Below are 16,541 nucleotides of genomic sequence, written 5' to 3'. Positions count from 1 at the left end.
TAACAAGGAAAGGGAGATTATAGATAGACTTCAACAACTCACTGTTGAGTTATGGAGCCTACACTTATAATAAACTCTACATTGTTAATTAGAGTTTATTGTTTTTTTTTTTGTTTTGGGCTTGGGCTGACCAAAGTTATTTAGGTTTATTACCTGAATGTTTACCCTATAAATATGTGATTATTAAGGATTTACAGTGTGAAGACAAAATTTTAGAGAGATAAAGTGTAAGGCAAAAACTCTGTATTTCTTCTTCTTCATAGTGAAATCTGGTGGTGGCTGAAGTGGATGTAGCTCAATTTGAGTGAACCACTATAAATCTGTGTGTTCTTGTGTTCTTCTTTCTTGTGTTTTTTACAGATTGTTTTCAAGCAGGTCGGATTTGGAAGATACAAAAATCCTTAACAACTGGTATCAGAGAAGCTAGGCTAAATCTGAGCATTGGAAATAATGACAAGTGAGAACAGTATAGGACATGGGATTGGAAGATTTGATGGGACAGATTATGCCTTCTAGAGAATGCAGATTGAAGATTATCTCTATGGAAAGAAGCTTCATGTTCCTTTGAGTGAGAAACCAGAGAACATGGATGAAGCTGAATGGAAACTCCTTGATAGACAAGTTTTGGGAGTTGTCTGATTGACGCTAGCCAAGACGGTTGCTCACAATGTAGCAAAGGAGAAGACCACCATGGGTCTGATGAAATCTCTTTCTGATATGTATGAGAAACCATCTACTAACAATAATGTACACTTAATGAAAATACTCTTTTACTTAAGAATGGTTGATGATACTTCTGTCACTACTCATTTGAATGAATTCAATACAATTGTGAATCAATTGCTATCTGTTGAGATTAATTTTGGGGATGAAGTTAGTTCCCTGATTTTGTTAGCATCTTTACCAAATAGTTGGGAACCTTTGAGGGCAGCAATTAGTAATTCAGTTGGAAATGCTAAACTGAAATTTGTTGAAGTTAGAGATCGTATTCTTGCTGAAGAGTTCGTAAAATTGATTCTGGTGAAACATTCAAAGGTTCTGCTCTAAATTTGGAAAACATGGGAAGAGGTAATGATAAAAATTTTAAATGAGGTAAGAGCAGATCTATGTCAAGGAGCAGGAGGAGTCAGTCCAAGTCTGGGCGGACATTTGAGTGCTGAAATTGTGGTAACAGGGTCATTTAAAGAGGAACTGCAAAACACCGAAGAAAAATGGTGATGATAAAAATGATGCAGCCAACGTTGTTACAGATTTTTCACTGATGCATTACTTCTGTCTGTTGATAGCCCGATAGATTCATGGGTTTTGGACTTAGGAGCGTCTGTCCACACCACTGCCCACAAAGAATTAATGGAGAATTATGTGGCTGGAAACTGTGGGAAAGTTTATCTCGCAGATGGTGAGCCACTAGATATTGTTGGCATTGGGGACATCAAATTGAAGATGGCAAATGGTTCTGTTTGGAAGATTAATAATGTGAGACACATTCCAGGTTTAATGCGCAATTTGATCTCTGTTACACAACTTGATGAAGAAGGTCACAATTTCAGTTGTGGAAATGGTGCGTGGAACGTGACTAAAGGAGCAATAGTTGTTGCTCGAGGTCACAAAACTAGAATGTTATACACGACTTCAACTTGCAGAGAATCAGTTGTTGTTGTAGTTGATGACTCAAAGAACAGTGAGCTGTGGCATTGCAGGTTGGGCCATATGAGCAAAAAAGGGATGAAAATTCTTTTGAATAATGGACAGATTCCATAACTGAAGTATGTTGAACATCAGTTATGTGAAACCTGCATTCTTGGAAAACAGAAACGAGTGAGTTTCTTAAAAATTAGGAAGGAGCTCAAGAAAGAAAGGCTAGAGTTGGTACACAATGATGTGTGGGGACCTGCACATGTTTCTTCTATTTGCGGATCACAATACTACGTGACATTTATAGATGATTCGACAAAAAGGTATGGGTATATTTTATGAAGCACAAGTCTGAAGTATTTGCTATTTTCAAGAAATGGAAGGCTTTGGTTGAAAATGAAATAAATCAGAAAGTTAAGTGCTTAAGATCCGACAACGGAGGTGAATATATCAATTCAGATTTCAAAGAGTATTGTGCTGTGAATGGGATCAGTATGGTGAAGACTGTTCCCCGAACGCCTCAAGAGAATGGAGTAGCTGAACGAATGAATCGAACATTAAACGAGCGTGCTAAAATCATGAGATTGCATGCATGGCTGCCTAAAACCTTCTGGGCAGAAGCTATTAATACTGTTGCCTATTTGATAAACATGGGACCCTCTGTTCCTCTTGAATTCAGAATTCCTGAAGAAGCCTGGAGCAATAAAAAGGTAAACTTTTCTTATTTGAAAGTGTTTGGTTGTTTATCATATGTTCATATTAATGAATGTGATAGGAGCAAGCTTGATCCAAAGTCTAATAAATGTTTTTTCATTGGTTATGGTGATATCGAGTTTGATTATCGTTTTTGGGATAATCAAAATCGCAAGATCATTCGTAACAGAAATGTTATCTTCAATGAACAAGTTCTCTACAAAGATTGTGTTGGGAAGACATTAGATGGTGATTCCAAGTTGGAAGAGACTGGTACAATCGATTTGAGAGATTTTTCAGATGAATATATACCGACTTGTCGAAGAAGAATAATGTGTTGTTGAAGATGAAATTGTTGAGAATGTGGCCCTAGAGGTAAATCAGCAAACATTGGTTATATCTTGTTGACAGATAGAGGTGAACCTGAATGCTTTGAGGAAGCACTAAAATCTGATGAATCAGTTAAGTGGGAGTCTGCGATAAAAGATGAGATGGACTCTTTGACGTTGAATCAGACTTGGGAGCTCACTGAGCTGCCAAAGGGAAAGAAAGCACTTCACAACAAATGGATCTTCAGGATTAAAGAAGAACATGATAAAACCATGAGGTACAAGGCAATAATGTTGGTTGTGAAAAGATTTCAACAGAAAGAAGGTATTGACTACAATGAAATCTTCTCTCCAGTAGTTAAATTGATGACAATCAGAACTATTTTGAGTTTGGTTGTGAAAGAAGACCTTCATCTTCAACAAATGGATGTCAAAACTACTTTTCTTCATGGTGATTTAGATTAAGAGATTTATATGCGACAACTAGAAAGATTTGAAATCAAAGGAAAAGATGAGCTTGTGTGTAAGCTTCAGAAGAGTCTGTATGGTTTGAAACAGGCTCCAAGGCAATGGTACAAGAAGTTCGATAGCTTCATGAAAAGTAACAATTTTTTGAGGTGTGAAGCTGATCATTGCTGCTATATCAAGAGGTTTGATAAATCGTACATTATTTTCTTCTCTACGTTGATGACATGTTGATTGCTGGAGCAAGCTTGTATGAGATTAACAAGCTCAAGAAAGAGTTGTCTAAAAAGTTTGCAATGAAGGATTTGGGTGCTGCTAAAAAAATCCTATGGATGAGAATTTTCAGGGATGAAGAAGTTCTCAAGCTTTCACAAGAAGAATATGTGAAGAAAGTTCTTAGCAGGTTCAACTTGTATGATGAAAAACCAGTTACTACCCCCTTAGCTAGTCACTTCATACTATCTAAAGATTAGTCGCCTTGAACAGAGGAGGAGAAAAATTACATGGCAACTGTTCTGTATGCCTCTGCCATTGGTTGTATTATGTATGCGATGGTTTGCACAAGACCAGACATAGCACATGCAGTGGGAGTTGTTAGTAGATTCATGAGCAATCTAGTAGACAACATTGGGAAGTAGTAAAGTGGATACTACGATACTTAAGGAAGTACGAGTCTCGCTTTGTGTTTTCGAAAGTCTAATATGGATTTGGAAAGATATGTTGATGCTGACAATGGTGGTGATGTTGATAGTAAGAAGAGCACAACAGAGTATATTTATACTCTGGGAGGTACTGTAATCAGTTGGGTTTCAAAATTGCAGAAGATTGTTGCTCTTTCTAGTTGTGAGGCAGAATATGTTGTTGTGACAGAAGCTGCTAAGGAAATGATGTGGTTACAACCCTTTTTGCGAGAATTGGGTCAAGACTACGAGGGAAGTGTGTTGCGATGCTACAGTCATAGTGTCATTTATTTGGCAAAGAATCCTGTTTATCATGGCAGAACGAAGCATATACAGATTCGTTATCATTTCATCCGGTCAGCTTTAGAAGATGGAGTATTAGATCTTGAGAAGATTCTCGGGAGTGAGAATCCAACTGATATGTTGACGAAAGCTGTGACAAATGAGAAACTGAAGTTGTGTGCAACTTCAGTTGGTCTTCTTCGTTAAGACATCGAATGGAAAGCCACTACCGATCGAGAGATGATGAAGTTAGTCTCCAAGTGGGAGATTGATGAGTTATGGAGCCTACACTTATAATAAACTCTACATTGTTAATTAAAGTTTATTGAGTTTTTTTTTTGTTTTGAGCTTGGGCCTGACCAAAGTTATTTAGGTTTATTACCTGAATGTTTACCCTATAAATATGTGATTATTAAGGATTTACATTGTGAAGACAAAATTTTAGAGAGATAAAATGTAAGACAAAAACTTTATATTTCTTCTTCTTCATAGTGAAATCTGGTGGTGGCTGAAGTGGATGTAGCTCAATTTGAGTGAATCACTATAAATCTGTGTGTTCTTGTGTTCTTCTTTCTTGTGTTTTTTTACAGATTGTTTTCAAACAGGTCGGATTTGGGAGATACAAATCCTAACACTCACAACACTCACAAGTATATCAATAATTTTATAATTAAATAATAAAAGTAACAAATATTTGTAGACTAATCTAAAGTGATTAATTTAACTTCAAATAAAGAAGGGTTTCTCACATAATTAATACTTCTTTGAGATATAGTTCTCCATCTTTTGGCATTTCAATTCCGTCCCTTTTGAATAAAAATTGATCTTTTTACAATAATAAATTCAATCAAAACTACTAGTAATTATCTATTAACATATTTATCCAAACTTAATAATAACTATTATTATTATTATTATTATCCTTTTTAAGAATATATAATATCATGAAATTAGATCACCGGTTATAAAAAGAATATCACTGGTTAAATTAAGTGGAGCTCACATTCTATCCTCAGCTAATTAATCTTTGTTTTTCTTTTTCTCTTTTTTCTTTTTTAGTGCAACTTCTTCTCTTCGGATTTGGGCGTTTCCAAACAAAGTATTGTGTTTTTTTTAACCAATTTTATTTAACGTGTCTTCAAAACTAAGGAATACAAGCATTCTTTTATTTACCATCACTCTAAATAATTTCATCATTGATTGTTCTACATTATCACTAAGTTTAGTTTCCAAGTGTTATCACTGTCATACAAAAACAAAGATAAAAAAAAAATCAAATGGGTCAGTATTACTTTCATTCCTTTGATATTTAAGTCAACATGCTTCCCTAGTCTTGAAGCAGGAAAAAATGTTCCATTTCTTTTAGCTAACTATTGAGTCATAAATGAAAGATGTTCAGAAATACCATTATATCTACAAGAATATCAGTAATGAAGGCAATAATAATACATCTACAATAGAAAGACATGATAAAATCAATCAACATTTTAAAACAGCAAAGTTGCATCCTTTGCTTAGAGTTTTTGCATTAAGCTTTTAAAAATCAGATAAGTATTTCAATGATTGTATTATTATTATTTTTTTGTAAATGGTCAGGCAAAAATAAAGAAGCAAAAACAAAAGATAACCCAGCAAGTATTTTGCAAGAGAAAATAATAAATTTAACCTATATTAATTAACAAAATCTAAAGTGCAAAAATGATGAGATATTAAGACACAAGTCATTCTCTCATAATTTTCCAAACAACATATGAGAATTGGGATTATTAATTAGTACAGAAACTTGAGTGAGTATCCATGTTTCATTCTTTGCACAAAAGTCAATAAATTAGTATAATTATTGGTGTATTTTTTTCCCAATTTTTACTATGTAAATCACATCAAGTTACAATCTATTTCCATATTTATTCTTATGTTTTTCTGTCCTTCATAAAACTCTTATTTTTCTATCATTACAAAAAGCATTTTAGATCTGATAGACAATTGAACAAAATAGCATTTTAGGTTGATGAGTCAGACATTCTTTAACTACCAATAGGTTTCACACTCTAAGTCATCAAAGTATCATAATCCGTTAACAAATAAACAATCAAATAAAATATTATCAATATTTTTATACTTAAAAGGGTACAAAATAATCTTGGGCAAAAAGAAAGTTTGGCTTTGTCATCATTTGTTATGAAAATCAATCTAGAGAATGAGAATAATTTGATGTCTAGTGACAACTTTAGAAGATGAAACAACCTCCCCAATTTACCTCAATTTTTCTTGTTTATATATGCTCCCAAGCTAAACAGTTTGAGAATTTATCATACTTATGAACAGTCCATTCACAACAATTAAGGCCATGTTAGGATGAGGTTATTTGAATAACCTAAAGAGATAGAAAAATAATGATGGTGATTAATTTTGAGAAGGTAATAATTATTTTTTGTAAAAAAATTTAAAAGGTATTGATATATATAAATAAAATATAAAATAATAATTTAAAATATAAAATATTTTATTATTTTTGTTAATGAAATGAGTGATGTGATTGGTGATAAATGATTGATTGAAAATTTAATTTTGTATCCATTTATAAAAAATAAAAAAAAACTTAAAGAACAAGGTCTAAGTGTGTTAAATATATCATCAATGAAGGATCTATATGTATGGGCTGTATTGGCTTAAACTCAGCCCAAACAAATTAAAAAATTATTACCTCCTAAACTTTTAAGTATCTAATTTTTTTTAAATTTATAATAGACTTGTAATAGTTTTAAAGGTAAACTATATATATTTTTCTCCTTTTAAATTTTTTTCTTACATTAGTTTCAAGCCCCAAATTTTTTTTTTATATTATTTTGATTTTCCTGGAATAGTTGCTTGAAGTGTTAAGTCTAATGGGTTGTATTTAAGCCCAATAGTAAGTAAAAACTTATGGATTGTAAAGGCCTGTTCGGGCTTATGCAGTTAGTATGAGCTTTAATTCCTGTAAGTAATTGTAGCACAGTTCTAACATTTTCAGGATATAAAAAATAATAGTCCAATTTGTAAACACTTATATTTAAATGAAACAATTACTTTTATTTTATTTATTTTTTTATTTTATTAGGATTTAATTTAAATGAAATAATGTTTATATATATATATATATTTATATATATATATATATATTAACAAATTTAATAATATTTGTTTGTTTAAACTTTGCTCCCATCAAATGTTTTTCGTTCAATTTCAACTTCACTTCAGTTTTAAATATTTCCTAACAGACCTAAACCGTTTGAAGTTCATAAAACCGTTTGAAGATCTTATGAACGACCTTATGAAACTTAGAAATACTAGTTTGATTAAAAATCATAATGTATTGTTTATATATATAATGCAGCACATCCCAAACTTTCTTGATGATATGTTAATTAATGCATATTTAGGGGATATACTGAAAGAAATTGCGAATCTCGTAAGAAAATGAAACATGATACAATGCTTAAGGCTATTAGTACATACAGTTTTAAATCAGAAGGAGACATTAGCCATGAAGGGTTTACCTCTGTTACCAACTTCTTGACCTACTCATCTTTAATCTTCTTCTGCCAAACCTTTTTCGCAATTGACATCTTCATACGCCCCTCGTTTTCTTTTGCGTCTTCCAGTCCATCCATTATACCTAGTTCTTTGGTTGACACTTACAACGTGCCTTGGACATATTTGGCTCGTCCTCCTATCCCATGGAGAGATCTTGATAAAAAAACATAGAAAAAATGTCTAATGATTTTGTGTTAAATGTGATGAGAAGTACAATAGAAATCACGTGTGTAAGATTGTGTTATTCATTATTCCCCCTACTCGGTGTGATGTTAAGGAGTCAATGTAAACTTATAAATAACAAATGTGTGAGTCCTTGCACGAGTAAAGTTCAGTGTTTCCATCTTAGAACGCATTAGAATATGTTGCATGAATAAACACAAAATTTTTAATTGAAAGTATGATATCTTACCTAATTCCATGAAATTATTGAACAAACTAAGAAGTATGCATTTTATTGTGACCTTGAATGCAATGAGGATGAAGTATAGATAAGATGTCGCATTATGAGGTTAAACATGTCGGTGAATCTTGATTATAGATCATGATATTGTAGAGAATGGAATATCTCCCTTTTCTCATTGAAGCATGATCTTAGAACAATAAAACATGATGGATACAGAATTGAGGACTTCTTGCCTAATTTGTATACAAAGAGACATGTGTTCAATTACTATAAATTTGACTAATTATTATGAAAATTTATAGTATTTTTAGAGACCGAGTGAATTGCCTAAAATATTAGGAAATATGAAACAAAAAGCTCAAATATTATTCCAACCTATATTATCAAAATTGTGAAGAGTATGTTATTTAGTTAGAGACAATGTTGTGAACCTGCCTTAAGAAAGGTTGATTTTGATTTTGAGTTGTTACTCGGTTCTTTTATAAGTAATCAAGAAAAAAATGTGTGCAAATTGTACAAATTAAGATATTGTTTTTAGTGTGTTTGATGTTTGGTTATACTCGATAAAGATCTCAATGCTATATATGTCATGTCAGTCCTCGGACAAGCTCATTTCTAAATATTTGGATATTTAGATCTAACATTTTCATTTTTGTTTTCGTTATAAACCCTAGATCTATTTCACCCTTCACCAGCTATGCATATATTAAAAGAAAATTTCAATATCTTATGGAAAAATAAATACTTCAAATCTCATTTTTTTTAGGGCTAGTTAGAGATGTTGGGTGAAACATGAAAATGAAAATTCATAAATAGATTTAGGGGTGAGTAAAATTGGAGTATACACAAACCTTAACCCAACTTGAAACTAAAATTTTTCCTTGAATATTTCGGTTTGGGTTCTTACTAAACGAATAGATGTGATAATACTAAAATATTATTTTATTCCATTAATATATATTATTACCCTATAAAATACTTTTTCTTTCAAAATTAAAGAACAGATATATATATACATAACTAAAATTAGACAATTGTTACTTTAAAAAATAATTGTTATTCTAAAAACAACAATATGAATCAAACTAACCTTAAAGCCGGTAGATAATAAGTCATGCTAAATATCTTGAATCAAAACTAGTCATACCTATATATTTCAAATTCTTAATTGCCTTTAAATAAATTTTTTTCTCTGCAAAGAAAAGAGTGAAGAATTCATTACCCATCATATCTAAATAATTTTGATGATTTTGATATAAGAATGATGTTTTGGTAAAAGACTTAAAAGGTAGAGGCAAAAAAAAAAATATCCTTGACTTTCTCGAGTCCGTCAAGCAACAAGTTTTGTGCCTTGTTAAATGGTTAAGTGTTTGTGGGTTATGTGTTTAATCGCTTGTGGTCATATTTATTTATATATATATATATATATAATAAAATATTAATTTTATGTATACGATATTTTAATATTTTATTTAATAAATTGAGTGATTTAAATAATTATAGGGAAGTAAAATTTTGAGGTATTTAAATAACGAGAAATCGAAAAAAGCCATAACTAAACTAGTCAAAAGACTACATGTATGATTCTAGACTGCATGGTAGGGGATGCGGGCGGAATGTGGAGAACGGAGTGGCTGATCTGACTTAGGTCCGGAGAGAAACTAAGGGTTTTCTAAATAAACAGGTTTCGAATCTTTTAATGCATGGGTACTGCCCGATTCGTTCAATCCGATCTAATATTGGATAGGTGCATGGGTACCCGAATCGTTCAATCCGATCTAATATTGCCCCTATCCAAAATTCATAAAATATACCCGAACCTTGCGTCCCACAGGTCATGCTTATCATGATAAAACTCATCAACAATATATATAAACACACCTAATCTCGGAAATGCCCATTAAATAACCTGTAATTCAAATTTCAACATTAAAATTTTATTCAAACAAAATATAGTAATTAAATCGACGTTTAATACCTCAACAATGAATATTCATGAAATTGTATGTAGATATGCTAGTTGAATTCAATAGCTTATTTATTATCATTATTATTATATATTTATTTTTATATTTCATTCTTATATATGTATATGCATCCATATCATTATGTTACTTGGGGAATTTTAACTTAGCTAGACATCTTGTTCATGAAATTGGGAAGCTCGTACACTAGCAATGCCTGCAAGTACGTACGTAGCTTCCTAATGTTGCTGATAGAGTTAAATTTGTTATTTGTTAATTTGGAGAGGTGATCAACAAGAACAATATAGTAGATGTGAAGCCTAGGATGGAAAATATTCAAAGAAATGCAAAGGATAATGTTCAAGGGGTCAATCGGATTGGCCGATAGTAGGGTGCTTGAAGAAGTTGATAGGAAATATCAAGGGGTCGACATTGTGAATGATCAAGGGATTGAATGGATAGACAGTAGGGTGCTTGAAGAGGTTGTTGCAGATGTTCAAGGGGTAGGGATTAAGAATGATCAAGGAGCTAGATTGGAGAATAGTAGGGTGTTTGAAGAAGGCGGTGGAAATGATCAAGGGGTTGGTACAAGAGGTTGATCACGGGAGTAATGTTCAAGAGGAAGTGAGGTTATCAGAATCTCAAAACAGTATGAATCATGGGGATAACATTAATCCGAATGATATCAACCCAAGTACTGAAGAGAAATTAGTGAGCGATTATTTTGATTCAAAGGTTGTTTTTGCAAGAAACAAGTGCAATCAGAAGATTGAGGTCTCTTATTCATCTTACTCAACAGCGAGTGAAAGTCAGAATCAACTCAGGCAGACTTCTTCCATTCAATCACATGCAATCAAGGCACATAAGCCTAAGCTTAATGTTGAGGAAGGTGATGATTTGAAATAATCCAATAGTCCCAAAACAGCAAGGGAAAATAAAATGAAAAAACCGGAAAAAAAATCGCATTAGAGTTTTTTTCAGAAAATAAAAAGGCTAATAGAGTTGCACTTTCTTAATACATTGCTTTTTATGAATTGAGGAAAGTCAAAAGTCTAATACGTCTTCCCATTCATGAATTTAATCACTTGGAATATTAGGGGCTTAATGACTTTTTAAAAAATAAAGAAATCAGGAAAATAATTAAGAGACATAAAGTTACAATAATTGACATCTTGGAAACTAAGGTCAAATTGAGGAATGTTGATAGAATTGGAGATCTATGTTATGTTTTGCTAGTGAATGAAAATTTGTGCATAATTCTAACTCAAGATCAGGCAGAATCTGAGCGGATGGAATGCAGATCTGGTGGATGTCAAAGAAGTCTTTAATGGTGATCAGGTGAGTATGGTGGAGGTTACTTGTAGGAATACACTTGAGAAGTTTCTGATTTCTGTGATTTATGGAGATAACTCGGATGTCTTAGGAAGCAGTTATGGCAGCAGTTGATGAAAGTAGTTCATATACAATCATGAGAGACTTTAATGTTACTATATTTAGTCATGAGAGAAGCCCAAACACTGGCATTAGTCATGGCATGATTGATTTTAATGATTTCTTAAGGGATATTGAATGTATGGAGCCTCCAAATTCGGGTAATACTTTTACATGGTCTACTTCCAGAGGCAGTGAACAAATCAGAAAAAATAGAATTGATCGTTGTCTTATCAATCAGAGTTGGGCTTTGAGATATCCGAACAGTCATGCACTTGTGCTTAATCCAGGAATTTCTGACCATTGTCCGATCAAACTCTATTGGGACAAGGAAAAAAGTGTATAGAGGTCATTTAAGTTCTTTAATTTTTGGATGAATAATAACAAGTTTATCACTATTCTAGAAGAGGTTTGGGCTGGTCATGATCAAGGAACTAAAATGGATCAGGCAAGTGAGAAACTAAGGCTGCTTAAAATCCAGTTGTAGAAGTTTGATCAGAATAAATTCAGCAATATATCGGTTAAGATCACAAAGGCTAAAATCAACCTAGAAGATATTCATAATCAAATGCTTAATAGTAATAACCCGATAGAATTGATTGTGAAAGAGAAGCATGCACTTACTGAGTTCAGGGTCCTAAGTCCTCATGAAGAAAATTTTGTTAGGTAGAAGTCCATACAAAACTAGTTTTCACTAGGGGACAAAAACACTGCTTTCTTTTACAAAAAAAATGCAATGCAAAGAACATTTAAAATTGGATTGGTAGACTTAAAAGAGAGAATGATGAAGTTATCCAACGATAGAAACAGGTGTAGGAAGAAGAATTCCGGTTTTTCAGAGAGCTTATTAGTAAAAAAAGGAACATAGCAGCAACATGAAATTCCTTGCTCAAATCAGATTAAAACAGATCAGTGATCAGGAATGTGAGAAGCTGGTTATGATTTTTACTAAGGAGGAGATTGAGCAGGTTGACTTTTGTATGTATGGCGACAAAAGTCCTGGACCAGATGGATTCAACGCAACATTCTTTACAAATAACTGGGGAATTGTGGGCAAGGAAGTCAATGAGGAGTGATGGAATTCTTTAGGAATAGAAGAATGTTGAAACACTGGAATATTATTGTTTTAATCTTGATTCCAAAGAATTTTACCCCTAAAATGATCAATGATTTTCGTCATATTTCCTACTACAATGTTGTGTATAAAACTATTTCAAAAATCATTTTAAATAGGTTTAAGAATGTTATTTCTAGATTATTTAGCTTAGGACAGTCATCATTCATCACTAGTTGATCCATTTCACATAACATTTTACTTATGTAGGGTCTACTTAAGGACTATGGTAGGAAACAAATTTCTCCTAGGGTTGCTTTCAAGGTTGACATTAAAAAGGCGTTTGATTCTATTAGATGAGATATTGTTCAAGAGTTCTTGACAGTTTCTGGATTCCTTAGTGTATTTGTGGAATGAGTTATGCAGTGTGTAACTATTGCGTATTTCATTGTTTGCGTAAATGGTTCTCATGGTGGTTACTTCAAGGGTGAAAATGGGATTAAGCAAGGAGATCCGCTCTCATCCTATATATTTGTTTTAATCATGGAGCTCTTCAACTGTATCTTCAAAGAGATACTGAAGAGTAAACCATTCATCCACCACTCTTTCTGTAAGGAGTAAGACATCACTCATGTGTGTTTTGCGGATGATCTCTTCATAGTGGCTCATGCAGATGTGAATTTTATTAACACTGTTAAAGATGTGCTAACTCTTTTTCTGAAATTACAGGTCTCTATATAAATCAGTATAAAAGTATAGAGTTTTATGGCGGTGTTGATGAGGTTACTAAGGCATACATATTAATATTCTAGGCATCAAGGAATGAGCATTACCGATTCTCTACCTAAGAGTTTCCCTATCATCCAGACAGCTGCATTCCATGTCACTAATTGAGAAAGTCAAAAATACAATTAATGGTTGGGAAACTAAAAGTCTATCATCATATGTTGGGAGAATAGAACTTATTATAAAGGTGATTATGAGCAGTATTAGTTTCTGGGCATAACATATTGTGATCCTTAAGAAAATAATGAAAGATTTTTATCCTCTAATGAGGGATTTCATTTGGGGTAATCATGGAAAATGTGAGAAGAAGGTTAGGTGGGAAGATGTGTGTAAGCCAAAAGATGAAGATGGCTAAGAATTAAGAACTGCATAGAATGGAATATGGCACTCACATATAAACATTTTTGAGAAATTGAAAGCATACAGGATTCCCTTTGGGTGAAATGTGTCCATTCTAGATTTATGTAAAATGAGAAGAGTATTTGGATGTGCAAAATGAAAGATTTTTAGGATCGGTATCGACTATAGAGAGGGATTCTGATTATAGTTAACAACTTTCGATTCGATGTTAATCCTATGAGGGGTTAAGATTTGTTTCTATTCTTCATAAATTTTCGCAAGCACTTGAACGGATTCAAGTTCGGAATAGCTTGCTAGATTTGAAGGGTCAGGAAAATGAATGCAAGGAACGAAAATGAAATAACACACTGAGTTTTTATGAATGTTCAGAGATAAAAACTTCTACGTCACCCCTTCTTCTGTTTCCAAAAGGATAATCACTATAAGACTTTGATTTATACAGCAACTACACAAACCCAGTTAGAAACACAAGACTTAACAATTACATATTTATGAACTCCTAGCTAACTCTTTGTTGAACAGAATAACCTATGCTCAACTTATAACACTGAAATTTCACACAAAGAACAATAGATGAATTACAGAATAATCTCAAGGAAAGTGAGTACAACGCTTAATGATTCTTAATTCGTACATAGTGTTTTGCAAGTAAGCAAGAATTCAAGAACTGAGAGTGTGAGAGAGATTTGTCTGTTGTCCTTTGATAGCTAGTTATACTTGAAATTGCACCAACGATCGAATCTTCTTTTTGGACACTTGTTAGCAAATCGTTGGACGAACGCAATAGTATGAGATAGTACAATAAAGTATATGTATTTTATCGTGTTGTACTGGATTGTTAGTGCACCGAATATTCTTTGAGATCGTGTTGTACTGGGATAGTACATCGCGGGTAATTTGAATAATGGCGTACGTGATAGTTGTTCATTTGTTTTTTGAGCTGACTTGTCAGACTCCTAATAACGAACATCGCAGATGAGACATTCTCTACAAGACACTAGACGATAGCATGTTCAGTAAGATCATTACCTGCACATCTACTAAAGAAATTTGGGAAAGGTTGACACAGCTATGTGATGGAAATGAGCAAACAAAAGAAAATAAACTATTGTTGAATTGTGATTAAGTTATGTACTCACCTGATTGTGATAATTTAGTTAAAATAATCAAAAAGGGAGAAATTGTTGAATTGTGTTTAAATCATTAACCCACTTAGTTTTGATAAATTAGCTTAAATAATCAAAAAGGGGAAATTGTTAGATTAAGTTAAATAAAGAAAAGAGAAAATTAATTAAGAAATAATTAATTAATTAACTTAAGAGAATATGTACGACATAGTTTTGATGATGTGGTTTGAATAAAACTAAGTTGTGACTTTTTTTGGGGGGGAAAACGACTTAGCATCATTTCATTAAAAATTCTCAAAAACGAAAAAAAACACGAGTTTAAAAGATCATTCTATACAGGTCTAGAATGATTTTGAAGTCGTAACATTCTGAATAAAAACTAAAAAGCTAAAAAGCTAAAAACGTAAATGAATTATCTGATTACAATACTTTCAATTCTAGTGAGTTCAAAAAATGGTAAATTCTAGTTCCTACAGATATTACAGTTCTGCTCCATGCTTGGAATTCTTCTCCACGCTCCCGCGAGGGCGCTACAATCCGATACAATATCTTTCCATAACTCTTCAACGCTCCTGCGGGTTCTACTATATACCCTTGCATTCCGTTCTTGCCAAATGTTATACACCACTGCTCCAAAGCCGCACTTGAACACGCTTGTTACAAATCTATTTCTCTTGGTTTTGAGTAGTGTCACTTCTTTGATTTCATTCCATTCGCTCGGAAAACTTATCAGCTCCAGGCTTTTATAGAATCTGTCACAAAGCTCTGAAGCAATACAGCAGCTCCCGAGTAGGTGATCTAAGTTGTGACTTAAACAAAACGAAGTTGGGTAATTTGCCTTAGTGGAGGTACAGATCTAAAGAAGTATATTTCTTCGGACGCAGTCTGAAGTAAGATCATGCAGACATCGTCTAATAAATCAGACGTGGTCTGAAGTAATGCGCAAGTAGACGTTGTCTAATTACATCAAACGTGGTCTGAAGTAATGTGCGAGTAGACGTCGTTTAACTTCAATAGACGTGGTCTAAAAAAGTGTGTGAGTAGACATCGTCTAACTTCATTAGACGTGGTCTAAAGAAGTGCGCGAGCAGACGTCGTCTAACTTCATTAGACGTGGTATAAAGAAGTGCGCGAACAGACATCGTCTAACTTTATTAGACGTGATCTAAAGAAGTGCGCAAGAAAACATCGTCTAACTTTATTAGACGTGGTCTAAAGAAGTGTGTGAGTAGACGTCGTCTAACTTCATTAGACGTGGTCTAAGAAGTGCGCGAGCAGACATCGTCTAACTTCATTAGATATGGTCTAAAGAAGTACGCGAGTAGACATCGTCTAACTTCATCAGACGTGTAGTCTGAAGAAGTGCGCGATTAGACGTTGTCTAACTTCTTAGACGTGTTAGTCTGAAGAAGAGCGTAATTAGACGTCGTCTAACTTCATCAGACGTGTAGTCTGAAGAAGCGCCTGATGTCGTGCTTCGGTAGTCATCTGAAGATGCATCCGACTATCTATTTAGTTCATCTGTAGTGTTCGTTATCAGCAGTCTGACATGTCAGCTCAAACAACAAATGAACAAATACCACGTATGCCATTTTCAAATTGCTCACGATGTACTTTTCTAGTACAACACGATCTCAGAGAATATTCGGTGCACTAAGAATCCAGTACAACATGATCAAATGCATATACTATGTTGTACTATCTCGTACTATTGACGTTCGTCCAACGGTTTGCTAACAAGTGTCCAAAAGGAAGA

This window comes from Impatiens glandulifera, chromosome 1, assembly GCF_907164915.1.
Source record: "Impatiens glandulifera chromosome 1, dImpGla2.1, whole genome shotgun sequence".
Classification (NCBI taxonomy): domain Eukaryota; kingdom Viridiplantae; phylum Streptophyta; class Magnoliopsida; order Ericales; family Balsaminaceae; genus Impatiens; species Impatiens glandulifera.
This window is presented reverse-complemented; position numbering follows the sequence as displayed.